Below are 5,247 nucleotides of genomic sequence, written 5' to 3'. Positions count from 1 at the left end.
TTATTAAAAAAATACATTCTGTATATTAGCTAAAATTTAAGTTAACTAATAATTAGTCAGCCATAACATGTAGTCCTCGACTAATGACCACAATTGTAAGTCATTAATTTTATGACAATTTTATAGTGTCATTAAATGAATCACCATGATTGTTAAGTGAATCATTTGGTCATTAAGTGAATCTAGCTGCCTTAATGGATATTTTTTGCTGGAAATTGGCAAAAAAGATTTAAATCGCAAACAAGTTGCCAAATACCTGAATTGCAATCACTTTACCATGAAGTTGGTAAGACAGTTGTAAGCGTAAGTACAGATTCTAAATTACTGTTTCTGAATCATCATTAAACAAACAGTGATTAAATCAAAGACTGTGAACTTAAAAGGTAAAAGATACATATACTGAAATCAGGAAGCTTCTATTAGGGGCCAAGCTAGTTCCAAAAGCTCTTCAAAACTTCTTTGAAAACTTGACTTCATTTCCTATATACGGTGTTTCCTTAAAAATAAAACAGGTTCTTATATTAATTTTTGTTCCAAAAGATACATTAGGGCTCATTTTCAGATGATGTCTTATTTTTTTTCATGTGCACAGACATGTCAAACACAGGGCCCATGGGCTGGATGGGCCCGTATCTGGCCTATGAAGCTGCCCTAGAGATGGCAAGGGACCGGCCCCCGCTGCCCCAGCCGTGGCCCAGCCTGGCCTGGCACCCCTCCCAAGCACACGCACAGGAGGCACGAGCGCACAGGGGCTGACAGTGTCTGGCAGCAGCCGCAGCCCACTGGCCCCTTGGCCAGCGCATTCTGGGGCTGTGCAGCTTGTGCAGTGCAGGTGAGTCTGAGTGCTGTGACCGCAGGGTCAGCCCTCCAAGCAGCTGGCGAAGGCAGAGGTGCAGAGGGGGAGGCACACGATCTGGCCCACCAGATGTGCCAAGCGGCCACCTGCCCACTCACTCGTGCCATCTGTTTTTGCTTGCCCGCAGCCACAATCATCCAAAACCTTATGCTCCAAAGAGAACCTCTTCAAGAAAGTTTGAACCACTACCTCTTTCAAAGTGGTAGACATAACTCCCTTACATGAAGAGGCTTTAACACAGCGGTCCCCAACTTTGCAGCTTGGCAGCCTGGCTGGGGGGGAGAGGGAAACTGGGCCATGTGAGTGATGGGCTGGTGCACACATGTGTGTGAATGTGCCAACTTGCAAAGTTGAGCTGCGTGTACATGTGCACACGCATCAGTCTGCCACTCACTGCTTGTGTGGCCCAGTTCCAAATAGGTCATGGTCTGGTAGTGGGCTGCAGCGTGGGGGTTAAAGACCCCTGCTTAAACACTCCCTGTACTGCCACATGGCTATTAAGAGCCTCACTGCTCAAGAGCACTATTTACTAGCCTAAGAGTCACAAATACATCATCTATTTCTTCAGGTTGCAAAAAGTGAAACAGTCCATACACACTAATTAAAATTTAGTAGAATTATTAAAATTTTAATACAATTTAATATAAAGTACAAGAATTTTGTCATCTAATTTGACATGAAGACAGCCATTTTTTTCTTCAAAATACAGTACAAATTTCTCTAGATAGTTGAATGAATATAATAAGCTGAATCCGCAGTTAAATTAGTTCTGAGCAGCCCAGCAAGCAATAATTAGAAGCCATTTCACATATCTTTTTTTTTCAGATGATATATTCTCTTTCTCCATGGCCTTGTCAGAAGAAGACAATTTATCACCATTTTGCTGTTGCATCAGACAGCCCAGGAAAAGGAAACCGGGAGCAAACCTATCTTAGTGTCAATTCACAATTACTATGTAGTTCTTTGATAACAAACTGATAATAGGTAAGACCCACATACAGAAGGGAATCCTTCTTAATTAACTGCTCAAGCAGAAGCAAATTAGGGAATTGACCTTGCTATGCCAGTTCCCCCCCCCCAAAAAAAAAACCCTCCCGTAAACCTCTAACACATCCTGGGCAGGTCCCATTGTGGCAAGTGCCCTGAAATTCTTTTCCACAGTAACTTGCATGCCAATCTGGCTGAGAGGGGCAGGAGAATGATTACTACAGTAAATTCCTATCAAATTTAGGATCAACAAATAGGAAAAAAGAGAATATATCTTTTTCAGTTTCTCCCCCATTCTCCAATCATACTGTATATTGCAGTGGAATCTATAATTTAGAAATTAGGATGTGTGTATCAGTTTGCTAATCGCTGTATTGTACATTATTTCATTATTTTACTTCCTTGAAATACTTATGATTTTTTTCTGCTGTTTTCACCAAAGAAGCTGATTTCTTTTTCTTCCCTAATGAATGTTGTCTCAGAACATTTCACGTTAATGAAAATTAACATAGCGAGGCAAGTGGAAACAAAGCAAGTACCATGTTAAACTTCTACTCTGCAGCATTCAGTATTGATTACCGTATGACATCCACATAATACCTTAGTCCTCACTTCAAATAGAGACATAGAAGACTTTAAGATGACCACTTATTCAGAATCCTGGTGATGACACCCTTCATTCAGGTATTTATAATTTATAACATGTAGGATCAGACAGTACTAAACAACCAAACCATGTCTACTGTCAGTCCAAAGGACTCCATATAGTCAACCCCACCAGATCTGAGGACAACAAAAAAGAAAAGAAAAGGCTGGGTTTTTTTGTCATACTTTACAGAAGCAGTCCAAAGGACAGCCTCCTCTGGCATTGCCCACTAAACAGTGGTCCGCTATTTATATAGCCCTCCATTCTGAAAACAGTTTCAACTGGAGCAAAGTTCGCTTTCACAGGGTGAAGCAAGTCTGTCTTGCAAGAGTCCCAAGAATCCTTGCTACTATTTCATAGCTAAAGGGCTGGGCAGGGTACAGATGCCAAATGCTTTTACAATTATTCCTTTAAAAAGTTGTTACATTTTCTTTTCTTTTCTTTTTTAAAAAATTTCATTGTAAATGCAATGTGAGAAATAAAAGTGTTCCTCTTTCATGTACTGTACACTCTAATAATAATAGCATGTAAAAGTCCTTATTTTTAAAATTATTTTGTATGGATCAAAGGAATGTTGTAACCTCTGCTACGTGCAGCTGTTTTGTAAATGGACTTTCAAATGTACTTACCGTATTTTCCGGCGTATAAGATGACCCCCGACTTTTCCTGTTAAAATATAGGGTTTGGGCTATACTCGCCGTATAAGACTACCCCTCTTCCAATGCACACCAAATAAAAATTAAAAAACATCAACTGGCTCACCTACAATGTAAAAGCAGCTGTGCTAGACCCAAAATGGCCCCTGCAACAAGCAGGAACCTCACACAGCCACAAAAAGCCCAAAAAAAACAATTTTCACACTTTGCGGCCTCTGACCCAGCGCCGATCTCTTAGCTCCTTGGTTCACTGAGGTGCTGAGGGAGTTGAAGCGCCGGAAAAGACGCCTAGAGAGTAGTTGGAGGGCCAGTCTTTCTGAATCTGACCGGATACTGGTAAGATCTCATATTAGGAATTACCTAGTGGCGATAAAAGCAGCGAAATGTAGCTATTTTGCTGCTCTTATTGCATCATCAGATAATCGCCCGGCCGCCCTGTTTAGGGTGACTTGCTCCACCAGGAAGCGCGGGAGGACCCCTTGGAGGGTAGAGCCGAGGATTTTGTTCAATATCTGTATGACAAAATCACTCAGATTCGGGAAGATCTGGACTCTGACTGGGTAGTTTCAGGGGGAGGGACTGGGGCAGGTCTTGAGAATGTTATCTGGGATGAGTTTGATCCTGTGACCCCTGAGGACGTGGACAGGATTCTGGGTAGACTGAACGCGACCACTTGTTTATTGGACCCGTGTCCCTCCTGATTAGTGCTGGCTTCTTGGGAGGTGACACGAGGCTGGTTCCAGGGGATTATAAATGCTTCGTTGGGTGAGGGTGTCTTTCCCGCCGCCTTGAAAGAGGCGGTGGTGAGGCCTCTCCTCAAGAAGCCTTCCCTGGACCCAGCAATGTTGGTAAATTATCGTCCGGTCTCCAACCTTCGTTTTGTGGCGAAGGTTGCTGAGAGTGTGGTTGCGCAACAGCTCCCCCAGCACCTGGATGAAACGACGTATCTGGATCCGTTCCAGTCGGGCTTCAGGCCCGGGTACAGCATTGAAACGGCATTGGTTGCATTGGTTGATGATCTCTGGAGGGCTCGGGACAGGGGATGCTCCTCTGTCCTGGTCCTGTTAGATCTCTCAGCGGCTTTTGATACCATCGACCATGGTATCATGCTGCACCAGTTGGAAGAGTTAGGGTGGGAGGCACTGTGTTGCGGTGGTTCTCCTCCTTTCTCTCTGACCGGTCGCAGTCTGTGTTGACAGGGGGACAGAGGTCAACCCCGAGGCCCCTCATATGTGGGGTGCTGCAAGGGTCGGTCCTCTCGCCTCTCCTGTTCAACATTTATGTGAAGCCGCTGACGACACCCAGCTGTACATCTCCACCCCGGATCACCGCAACGATGCCCTTGAAGTGATGTCCCGGTGCCTGGAGGCCATACGGATCTGGATGGGGAGGAACAGGCTCAGGCTCAACCCATCCAAGACCGAGTGGCTGTGGTTTCCGACGTCCCGATATAGTCAATTGGCGCCATCACTGACTATTGGGGGCAAATCATTAGCCCCCATGGAGAGGGCTCGCAACTTGGGCGTCCTCCTGGATTCACGGCTGTCTTTAGAAGAGCACTTGACGGCCGTGACCGGGAGGATTTTCCATCAGGTTCGCCTGATTGGCCAGTTGCGTCCCTTTCTGGATCGGGACTCGTTACGCACGGTCACTCATGCCCTTGTCACCTCTCGTCTGGACTATTGCAATGCTCTCTACATGGGGTTCCCCTTGAGGAGCACCCGGAGCTCCAACTGGCGCAGAGTGCGGCCGCGCGGGTGGTAATGGGAGCGACATGGCGCTCCCATGTAACACCTCTCCTGTGCGAGCTGCACTGGCTCCCAGTGGTCTTCCGGGTGTGCTTCAAGGTTTTGGTTACCACCTTTAAAGTGCTCCATGGCTTAGGACCTGGTTATCTACGGGACCGCCTACTACCACCAATAGCCTCCCACCGGCCAGTACGCTCTCATAGAGAGGGACTCCTCCGGGTGCTGTCAGCCAAACAGTGTTGACTGGCGGCCCCTAGGAGGAGAGCCTTCTCTGTGGGGGCAGCTACCATCTGGAATGAGCTCCCCCCGGAGATACGGAGGATCCCGGATCTGCGCACCTTCCGCCACGCTGTG

Source organism: Pituophis catenifer, unplaced genomic scaffold (genome assembly GCF_029215685.1).
Source record: "Pituophis catenifer annectens isolate HBS135680 unplaced genomic scaffold, rPitCat1.0.hap2 SCAF_8, whole genome shotgun sequence".
In the NCBI taxonomy this organism is placed as follows: Eukaryota; Metazoa; Chordata; class Lepidosauria; order Squamata; family Colubridae; genus Pituophis; species Pituophis catenifer.
This window is presented reverse-complemented; position numbering follows the sequence as displayed.